This window comes from Mycteria americana, chromosome 15 (assembly GCF_035582795.1).
Source record: "Mycteria americana isolate JAX WOST 10 ecotype Jacksonville Zoo and Gardens chromosome 15, USCA_MyAme_1.0, whole genome shotgun sequence".
Taxonomy (NCBI): domain Eukaryota; kingdom Metazoa; phylum Chordata; class Aves; order Ciconiiformes; family Ciconiidae; genus Mycteria; species Mycteria americana.
In genome coordinates this window covers 2,202,383-2,213,539 of record NC_134379.1, presented here as the reverse complement: position 1 = coordinate 2,213,539, position 11,157 = coordinate 2,202,383, and the positions used below count along the sequence as shown (strand labels likewise).

The 11,157-nt window shown below is 55.5% G+C and overlaps 1 long non-coding RNA gene across 3 annotated transcripts; it reads right to left on the bottom strand.

Moving 5' to 3' along the window:
• Nucleotides 1-8,140: 8,140 nt before the first annotated feature.
• Nucleotides 8,141-10,584, bottom strand: LOC142417217 (uncharacterized). 3 transcript variants are annotated; one of them, XR_012777930.1, is made up of 2 exons: nucleotides 9,228-10,584; nucleotides 8,141-9,099 (listed from the first exon to the last, which is right to left on the bottom strand). It is a non-coding gene; the product is annotated as an uncharacterized LOC142417217 (long non-coding RNA). The 3 variants fall into 3 exon arrangements; XR_012777932.1 differs by having other exon boundaries at nucleotides 8,141-8,933; XR_012777931.1 differs by having other exon boundaries at nucleotides 8,141-8,921.
• Between the last annotated feature and the right edge of the window lie 573 nt (nucleotides 10,585-11,157).

Genomic DNA, 11,157 nt, shown 5'->3' with positions numbered 1-11,157 from the left:
ACCTTCACGGCTGAGCCACGCTTACAGCTGTGACACCCTCACAGCTGTGCCACGCTCACAGCCGTGCCACACTCAGAGCCATGACACCATCACAGCCCTGTCATGCTCGCAGCCCTGTCACAGTCACAGCCGTGTCATGCTCGCAGCCGTGACACCCTCACAGCTGTGACACCCTCACAGCCGTGACACCCTCACAGCTGTGTCACGCTTGCAGCCATGACACCCTCACAGCCGTGCCACCCTCACAGCCATGCCACACTCAGAGCCATGACACCCTCGCAGCCCTGTCATGCTCGCAGCCCTGTCACTCTCACAGCCGTGTCACGCTCGCAGCCGTGACACCCTCACAGCCACGACACCCTCGCAGCCGTGTCACGCTCGCGCAGCGCTGAGCCCAGGAAGGAAAGAGAATCCGTGACCGCAGGGCGGCGGGAGAAGCGCAGACGCCCGCCCCGGGCAGTGGCCGTGGCTCCGTGTCTCGCCACCTCCCCACCCGAGGCCGGGCCCCGCGGGGACCCGCGTGGCGAGAGCGGCCGGGTGGCTGGCAAGCGCCGCGGTAGGTGGCACTGCCCGTCCACCTTTGTGGCCACGACGCCCGGAGCCATCCCTGGCTGGGGCAGAAGCCTGGGCCTGGTTCTCCCTGCGCAGCCACGGGCCGGGCTTCCCGGGGAGCAGTCTGGGGGGACTGGGCAGATTTTAACCATCATGGGCGCTCAGCATTTCTTTAAAAGCAACAGTAAGTGATCGATGTGGCCCGAACTAGGACCGCAGGCCAGGGCTGCTGAACTGTAACTGCTTGCTCCTGTCCCACCCCTACGGCCCTGTCCCAGGTCTGTCTGTACCTGGTTTAGGCACAGACACGGGACATAACAGATTTCAGCACCGGGGACACAAGGGACTCGCGGTTGGGACGAGAAACCTGCTCGCCTTAAGGACATTTCTCCAGATTTGACCTGCACCTCACCTGGAATTAATTTCTTGCTGATGGGTAACATCAAATTAACTGACGGTCTCCCACCATTTCCTTGTGAATAGGATCCCAGGAGAGAAGCCAAGGACTGAAAGGCCCCAGCTGATGGGGAAATACACTTGAACGGGGACGAGCCAAGCGCTACTGCCCTGCTGCACGCAGGCAGCTGCCAACACGGCGATCTGCATCACCCAGGGAGGAGCGGGAGGGCTGCGGGGTCGGGGCACAGTGTCCTCTCCTTCCACGTCACAACCAGGCAAAGCCAAGACCCGCTGCCTCACTTGACAGACTGTCTTACCTCTGGTTTGCCTCGCTTTACCTTCTTTCCATTTCCTTACCAGACTGAGCACCTCGAGTAAGAAAAGTACGCGCTGTGCCACCAGTACCATCGCCTTGGCTTTCTTCTTTGCCCTGGACTGTCTGGTTATGGCAAATTGCTCTGCTTCTCACCTTTATCATTCCGTTTATTATTTGTTCCCCCAAAGTCCCTAACAGGCCTCCGAGGCAGGCACAGTGAAACAAGTAGCAGAGAGACAGCCTCCAGCAGTAGGACGTATTAATATTGTGCGAGGATGATTTGAGAGAGCTCTTTGCCTTCCCAGCCCAGCCGTCGCTCTGGGAGAGCAGCTGTTTGATAGCCTCTAAGTGCTCGGGGAGGCAGCGTAAAAACGAGGAGCACGTGGCCACCTTCACCGCGGCAGAGCCTTCGTGCGAGGGTCTTCATCACTGTCAGAAGAAACGCACGTGTGGTTTTGGTGTGAAAGCTCATCGAGCGGGTGGGTGGGTGCCTGGGAGCTGCACCCACCCATGCGCAGCCGGGTGCCGTGTAACGCAGCCACTGCCCGTGGGCTGGTTTGAACCCTGCCACCGCGCCAGACAGCTCTGGAGCGCGGGTCGGGATGGAGCGTGGGGAGACCCCCGGCACCCACCGCGCAGCAGCACCCCCTGGCACTTCGCTCCGTCCTGGAAAGCCTTTCTCGCACCCGCAGCGTCAGTGGGTTCGACGGGGTGGCTGCGTCGGAGCTGGGGTCTTGGCTGACACCCGCTGCCGCTCTGCAACTCTGCAGCATCTGTGGACGGACTCAGGCGGAGCTGCTTTGGGTCTGAAATTTCAAAGCCAGGAATGTCGGTGTTGCCTTCCCAACTTCTCTCTTTGGCATAAATTTCCACCAAACTCACACTCGGGGACCTTTTTTGGTTTTGTTTCTTTCGTCACCATTTTATTTTGTGATTTATTATTTTTAAAACTTCTTAATACCTATTTCAAGCTCTTCCTTTCTTCTTGTCCTCTGTTTTTAAAATGGTGCTGAAACGTGCGCTTTGACAGCAGCCCTCGCTTTTGTGAGGCCCTAATAAATCCGTGACTGAAAGCAGACTGACACCACTGCATGGGTTTATAAAGCAACGAAACCAGCCGAAAGTGGGGTAAAGACGCTGTGGGTTTAGGGAATAACTCCACTGAAGCCGGCGATGTTACACCAAGACACGTTTTACCGGCGCCTGGCAAGCCTTCGCGTTTACTCACCCCTCAAGACCCCCAGATGAGAGCAAACATCGTGCGGTATCCAGCAGCGGCCATGAGGGAAAATAGCACAAGTCCTCGACTGTTAAACTGCTACTGTCATGCAAATACATCTGGTTCAGCAGCTCAGAAGCAGACTTCAAAGGACAGAGAAGTCATTAGAATCACAGTTCAAAGAAAAAAGTGAGCAGCTGGTTTTGGCCATCTGGAAGGGGACATAAAATGGTCTCTCTCTTCCCCAGTCAGTCTATGAAATTTTCATTAATTGTAGGAACATCTTCCAACATTAACCAACATAATATTGTTAAAAATGTAAATCTTAATAGATCATCAGAACTCCTGTCTTAGGAAAACAAGGTAGCTACAGGCTGGTGGGTTCTTTCCTCCCCTGTAATACAGCATGCCATAATTACAATTTTAGGTTGGTGTTTTCAAAGCAAATTAGTAGGAATCGGATTCCTCAGCTCCTTTGAAGGTCCCGGGGAAGAATGCGGACAGGATGGTTCCCCAGGCTGCAGAGGAATCTCCTTCTCTATTGATTTCAGGAGCCACATTTCGCTTAAAAACATGCGCAGAAAGCGTCCTCCCGGGGCTGCATCGCTTGGGCTGGTTTCTCCTGGGCTGGGTCCCACCAGCCGTGAAGCTGCTGAGATGCGGGCTCAGCCCCAGGACAGCCGAGCGCCGCGCCGCGCCCCTGGACAGACGGCGGGGCAGGCTGGCCCCCTCGCTGTCGCTCGCAGTGGGATCCACGCTCCTCCGGGTGCCAGGGAGCGGGGCCGAGGCCAGGCAAACGCTGACAAGATTTTTCCAACCCTGTTTGGTTACAGCTTAAACAAAACCCCCACCTCCCTGCAGCCCCCCAGCAGACATCCCAGCCAAGAGAAATTCCAGCTCTGGTGGTGTGAGCACAGCTCAGCAGAAATCCCCGGTTTAGCTGCTCTGATCTCAAGGCCCCCAAGAGCTCCCAGAAATTGATATTCCTGTTGAATATATGGATGAGATCCTTGAAATTCAGGCAGGTGGTTTGATAATGCAGGAACGGTGACAGCTGCCATGGGGAAGCCAAACTAAACAGGAGCCACAATGGAGAGCTCAAGGGCACGGTAGCTACCTGCTGATTTTGACAAAGTGATGACCTGGGAGCTGCTGCCGGTTCTCCCTGCCTCCTCCTCGCCTTTCAGATTTGTCAGCTGTGTCTCTTCCTGTAAAAGCCAAAATGGAGAGTTCACCTTAATCTTATTGCTCCGGGAGAAAAACTGGCCCAAAACTCAGATCGGAATTTCGGGGGGGTTAAATCCCAGCCTTTCCCGAACACTGCTGTTTCCGTCAGTCCTGCCTTTGGTCCTCTTTCCTGGGACCGTCCAAATTTACTGACTTTTCACTTCCTATCCGCAGCATTTCAAAGCAGATCAAACACCTGAACCTAAAAAAATCCCCGGTCCTCTGACGTGCTCTTACATCTGGGGAAGTCGATGTGGCCGCACCAGTCGCCCGTGTTTTGCCTGCGCCCTGCGGAGCATCGCCGTGCGTTACACACCGGTGTCACGAGCTGTGCTGTCCTCTCGAGCCATGCTGGTTTTCAGGCGACTTGCTCAGGTTAGGAGCAGAAGAGCGGCCGGGCTGAGGACAGCGGGACCAGAAAAACTACTTGCCCCAGTCCCGAGATCGGTGAAGGAGCAGGGGCCATCCCAGGGAGCCCCGGCTGCAGAGGGGTGCCTGCAGAGGTGCACATGCAGGCACTCCATCCCTGGGAGGGGGATTTAGCGACTGCCCCTGCCTGCACCATGCTACGCCTTTACCATTCCCCAAAGGCATTGTGCAAATTCAGCCTTGATACTTAGCATTATCTGCGCTGGTGCCAAAGGTGTCTCCCACTGGCTTCCCGGCTGTTTTCCCAAGCTTTGGGCCAGCTGACGGGACAAACAGTCCTGGCTCCGGGCTTGTTTGTCACTGAAGGACAGATACAAATACTTGAAATACTTTCTGGATCTCATTTTCCCATGCAAACGACTGCTAGGTTGTCAGGGATGTTACTCCAAGGCAGCAGCAGCAATGGGACGCAGGGATGGGACAGGGCGTGCAGGATGGCAAGGGAAGGACCCGGCCAGGGAGCATCCACGAGCCCCCTGAGCCCCCCATGTGGTCCCAGCACGGGAAGGGTGCCCGTGCCCGCACCACCCCAGCCTGGACCCCCCACCTGGTTCCCTGAGCCCCACTTGCTCAGGCCCAGCCTGCTCCTGGCCCTGGGTGCAGGTGTCCTGGTGATTTGGCTAATGAGGATCATTCCTCCCCTGCAATGAGGGCCATTAAACCTCCTTTCAGATGGAAACACCCGCGGGTTGGGGTCACCAGCCCTCCTGGAAACGGGGCTCTGGATTCCCAAGCTGTTCCTGCATGGAAGGACTGTTGGCTTTATTTAACGTGGCTTAAATCGACTGTGCGCTGGGACTGCAGCCGAGTCTGGTGCGGAGATTTTGGAAATGCTGCTACTGCCTCCCCCTTGCCTTCTCTCCCCGGGCTTTATCTTCCCAGAGCTGGCAGAAGCTGGGATGTTTCCACGTCTGCCTTCCCCAGGAGGTGGTGGGGACCCCGGGGACACCGGCAAAGCCTGGCTGGTGGCAGCAGAGCCTGCAAACACCTCCCCCTCTGTACAAAATAGCGCAGACTTGCTTTTTCAGTTTTACACCTAAATCCGTTTCCATGCGTTGCATGCTTTCAGAAGAAGTGCCATAAATTAACGCAGAAAAACTACGTGCCCCAGACCCGAGAGGGGTGAAGGAGCAGGGGCTGCCATCGTTATCGCTGGGCTGGATCCCCAAGCTCTGCAGCTCACGGGAGGCTGCGGCCGGCGGAGCAGGGAACGCGGGACCCGAAACCGCAGTGACCTGCTGGGAGTTGGAGAGAGCGCTCTGCTAGCTGCCGAACCGCCAGCAACCTGCCAGGGATGCACACCAAACATGAGCTAATCCCAACAAAAATAGGAGTGAAATCATAATTCATATGCATAATTCATGTGCATAATTTTATCTTTGCTGTATATTCTTCAGGGATGTATTCTAGAAAATGCTTTCTTTCCCCTCCCCTCAACGCTCGCGTCCTTCCAAAAAGTGCTGTAGATGCAAATCATTGGAGGCAGCGAGAGGTAGTAGCTTTGCTGGGTTACTAAATAAATGCTAAATTTGTCTGAGTTTCTAGCCTACGTCTTGGCAACTTATGCAGATTGAAGCTGTTGTATAGACATGCAGGCTTGTAATAATCACAGGATTTTAATTGCTTTCATTGTGAACCCTGGCTACTGATTGTATCTGCATGGAAAACTGTAACAGTTTGCACTTGCAAATGCTAAAAATGTTAAACAATAATGGCAATTAAGAGATAATTATAGTTATTCTGAAACAAGGATCGGAGTTAAGACTCCGAGAAGACATCCCAAACGACCGGGAAGCGGTGCCCTGTTTACTGCACAGACTTCAAGCTGCTTTTTCTATGATGCGAGGTCTGCCAGATTTAATTGCTTAATGATTTTCTATAAAATATTTAAGTAACACGGTACCTTTAGCCAGCCCAGGCTCTGCCTGAATTGCACATGTCAGTCTTGCTGGAGGACAGTGACAAAGCCCTGGCCTGGCACCCGACGCTTGCTGAGTCACCCAGCGGGTTTCTTCTCCTGTGCTAACTACAACGCAGAAAAGGTCCAGCGAGCCCCTGCCAGCAGGACAGCCAGCACCCATGGGTGGGGACCCTGCTGGAAAGGGGCCACATGGGTGCTGTCCCTCAGTCCCCCTGCAAGCCGCAGTTTCAGAGGGAGCTTTTGCAATGCGGGTCCAGGTTTACCCCGTCCAAGCTGACCCACGGGCCACGGAGGAGCAGACGCTTTTGGCCAGGTCATTTTGGTCCCTTAGAGGAGATAGGACTTTTAAAACCGGGTTTAGGAAGAGGTTTTGTCCTTGTGGAAGCGTTCTGGGCTTTCCTCAAAAAACAAAAAAGGCATTTATTTTTTTCCAGAGCCATGTTCTGGGCTGGGCGCCAGCCGCCTGTGTGCAGGCTGCAGCGGAGGCACGTCCTGGCTCGGTGTCAGCCCTCCGTCCTTTCCTGCCGGAGCGGCCCCGGCAGCCTGGCAGGCAGCAGGCGAGCAGCGTGGCCAGCCGGGAAACTGCGCGAGATGGGCGTGAGATTAAACCCCAAACCTGTAATCGAACACTTTGTGGAAAAATATCTGTGTAAGAAGGGATTTCCGTTCCTCTGACTCAGCTTAAGCAGCACGGGGCTAAAGCTCGGGTCACACCATGCGTATCGGCAACCTTGCTGGTAAACCCTGGGGAAATCCTTTCATTGTGCCCCGGCAGCGCCTAATGCTGCTCACCCCAGGCCGCTCACCCTGGCCGGGGCGGGCCAAGGGAAAACCCGTTCCCAATGGCCCCGGTGCAGCGTGGCACCCACGCAGGCACCGCTAAGGGTGACGTTGCTGGCGCGAGCACGTATCCAGCTCTGCAGATTCCAGCCCCGTCGCTGTGTGGGACGGGTGGCCAGGGCTGTGGGAATAAAGGGCGGCTTTCACTGCGCTCACCCTGCGCAGGGACCGCCGTGGCGAATTCCTCGGATGCTTTCATGGGCTGCAACCAATGCACAGGGAGAGCGGGGCTCCCAGCAATCTCCTCCCCCTGAAAGCACTTCATTCACACCCAGGCTGGAAGGAGGTGAAAGAAAAGGCCATGCACGTGTTTAAATGCAGGGGGGCCCTACTGCATGGGGGACTTGGATCTCTCCCCAAAACCCTCCCTGCCCAGCAGGCCGGGGCGAGGGCACGCAGCCCGGCCGGGGTCTGGGCAAGCAGCTGAACTGCGGTCAGGCTGCTCTGCAACGGCCATAAATCAACGGAGACTTGTAAGCAAGGGAGGGAACAAAGGACATGGAGAGATGCCACGGCACTTGGCAGGGGAGGGCTGCGGCGGCCGCGCCAGAGGATGGCGTCTGAGGAAAGCCTCTGACCGAGTCTGCGAGGGTCCCGGCCCCACGTCCTGCAAGGGGACGAGAGCTGGCCCTGCTCTCCGCTGCCTCCCCCCCCCAGCCCTGGAGAGAGGCCCGTGAGCAAGCGCTGCCACGCCGGGCGGCAAGGGGCACACGGGGATGGGGGACGTGGCAGAGTGTGACACCCTGCCTCGCCCGCGGCCCCGGCAGCTCTCCCAAGTTGCCTCTGCGGCACACTGCGGTGACCCACCATGGATTTTTCCACCAGGCCACAGCAAGCTCTGGTGCCTTTGCTCTGAATCCCCCACACTAGGGGAGAAAGACGTGGACTGCGAGGCCACTACAGCAGCCTGCTTCCACAGGCAGGAGGAAACGAGCTACACCAGGGCTGGATAAAACTATTCCTCGAGCTTAACCCAGGGCCAAACCCTGCTGAGCAGAGGAGCAGAGCCTGGGGTTGCCCCCGCTCAGGCTGCTGGCAGGGGAAGGGACAGGGACCGGAGTGGGGTCCGGCAGGGCAGCTCCCTTCTTACCCCCATGTGCCGGGTGCTGAGACCACTGGCGCCCGCCGTTGCTAACAGAAGGGCTGGTGAAGGCGCTGACCTGATGATAAGCAGTTGTTTGTCTCATTAGTAATGAGTTATTACTCAGCCTCAGCTAGACACTGCCTTAAGGGAAGAAACATCTGATCATCTTTTAATAAACACAGTTGGGTCCTGCAGCTCCTGTATCTATAAAGCGCTCCGAGACACATGGCTTATGCACAGACAGTGCTGCTATGAGTCACAGTCTGGGAAAGGGTTGTCAGAATCGTTGCTCAATAAATAGAACAAAGCAGGGAACCCTCGGGTGGGCAGGGATGGCACAGCCCTGCTTCCTTCACCGCGTGGCACCGGCCTCCTAAGGATTTACCCGTCAGAGACTGAAAGCGAGATAAAAATGATTTCCATGTTTTCTCTCTTCATCTCAAATCTCCCGCAAAAGCACTGCGAGAAGGAACTCGTCCATTGGGTACCGGGTTTACCAGCAACAGGTTCTGCTTCCACGTGCTCGGGGAAGATTAACACGGCAATGGCAGCGCCGCAGGCTGGCTTCGCTGTATGGGAGGGAAGGAGAGCGTTGACCCGCAGCCTGGGTGTTCCCACGGGAGCAGGGTGCAACGCCCCGTCCCTGTGCAGGATGCCCAGGGTGGGGAGGATGTCACCGTCACTTTGTCCCTTCCTGGAGTCCCAGGTGGTCACAGAGAAGGGGGAAGAACATTGTGCCAGGCAGGCAGGAATCCAGGCCAGCTCTCCCTGCTAGCGGAGTCACACACCTTCTCCCGCAGCTTTACACCACGCTCCCTCCGCAGAAGAATGAATCCTAGATAATGTCTAGCAGTCACACGCATGGAGCACAGCTACCAAAAAACAGCCTGTCTGCTCCTCAGCGCCGCAAAGCTTTGCTTTTGTAAGGCCACATCTGGAAGAAATACTCGACATGAGGAATTGAATAACTTGGCTTGTACAAGAGGAAATAATGTGACACTTCCCAACCACGAACCGCACCGTTACCCACAGCGCATGCACACGCACATCTGCAGACACTGTCCTGCACCCAGACCTCCACCCACAGGCAGCAGCCAGCACCTCGGACTCCCCTGCAATCAGACGTTTTCTGAACACTTGTAAGGCAGGACAGAAAGGTATATTTACATTTAAATAGCATTTTTGCCCAAACGCATCTGGAAGCAGTTTTTTCTCCAGATGTTTCCCCCCAAATACATACCTTCCACTCAGTGCCCCAAATCCAGATGCTTCCAAATAGCTTCATGCCCCCGTTGAAACTGAGCGGCCGTCCTGGGGACGCTGTTGGCCTCTCCAGCACGGAGGCAGTTAACGCTCCGAGGCATCGTGCAGGACACCTGCGCCTGGTGGAAACTGGAGACAAAGTGGAGCCCAGCAATGGAAAAAGTCAAAGCCAAAAGCTGTGTCAGACAGCTGCTGGGGAGCAGGAGGGGAAGGCAGCAGGCACAGAAAGCTCCATGTTAAAACCTCACCCTGCTCTCAGCCACGTAGAGGGAAGCGCTGCTGAACTTTAGGCAGTTTGTATCTTCCGGAGCCCCAGTGCTACGCAAAAGATGGTTTAGGGGGAAGGCTGAGGACGCACACACAGTACCAGCGTCCATTGCAGGGGTTACAGGGAGGTGAGCAGGGCTCAGTTTCACTGCCTAATTGCTAAAGGTGTGAGCCAGAGCTTCTTTTCCTTAGCCTGAAGCAGGACTCCTGCTGCAGTGACGCATCCCAGGAAGCACCAAACCCACTTTCTACTTGCATGCATCAGCTCCAGGGCATGCCATTCCTCCAGCTCTAGCAGGGCCTCCACATCCCACCAGGGACCGATTTACACCAGCACCACAGCCACTGGATACGCAGCTGGAAGGGGTGCTTTCCCACAGACAAAACTCAGGCTGGAAAAGTTTTTTACCTCAGGTTTGGATTAGCAGCCTCCTGTGCTGCAGCTGACATTCAGGAGCCAGTTTCTCTGCCGCTTACTTTGACCAAGAGCCCTGTGCACCAAGGGGGCTTGACTACCCCAGCCCCACAAGGCTGCAGATGTTTTCTTGGGAGCCGCAGCATTAACCCAGACCTAGCCAGGCCAGGAGTGCAGACCCCCAGCACAACACAGCTGGAGCTTAAGCCCTGCAACTACACTTCCAGCTAAAAGGCTGGCTGGGACTGAGGAAGGAGCATCGCTCCCCGCTCCCCCCAAAGTAGAAACCACCTCTGCTTTTCAGCACTGCCAGGTGCGGGTTACAGCAGATTGCCTGCGTGTAACGGCCATACCACTGCTTGCTTGGGAGTTTCGGGTTCAGCTCGCTTTATAGCTGCTTAGCATGAGTCCTGTTTGTCTGCAGCTCAGCTTCCCCTTGTTTCTCATGCTGGTGTTACTGTCCCACAGCATAGCTGTTATACTACTGTACTTGGTAAGTGCCCACAGATTTTTTCCAAAATATCAGGGAGGCCACAACCCCAAATTTAGGTGGCATCAGGAGCAAGATAACAAGCCGAGGGGGAGTTGTTTAAGGGCAAGCCCACAGCCCCTGCAGCGCGAGAGGCATTAAACACACACCAGCTTCAGGCAACTGGCAAGAGTCTCAGATCTCACCTTTCTGTTGAGCACAGGGAGGATGCCTGAAGGGTTTCCCCTACTTCCCTGCAAAGCAGGGAAACACCTTTGAGTGTTTACAGGAGCCAGGACCCCAGCTGCTATACCACTCCCAGTTTGTCTGAAGTCATTAAGAGGTTAGCCCCAGCACCTTCACATCGAGGTTACTTGGCACAGAAGCATCCCATCAGGGCTGCAGCAGGACACACTCCCCTCCATCCCTCCTTCTGGTGCAGTGTTTGCGCCAGGCTGGAGGTCAGCACCAGCTCAGATGGGCCACATATGCTCTTTAGGTCAAGTTTCTCCCTCTGCCTCCTTTGGGTCATCAGCATCTTCCAGGGCAGAAAACTCGCTGCTCGCCCTCTCTGGACAAGTGCAGCTTTTGCTTGGGACAGCTGGCAATGAAGAAGAAACTAGAGGCTGTTTAAATGTGTCAATTCACCTTTAATGTTTGAAAAAAATAAATGGTATTTGAGCCATTGCAGTTATGAAGGGAACAGATCTTGCTCCACAAGAGACCGTGAACAGGTTCACATTAGACTCATGCTTG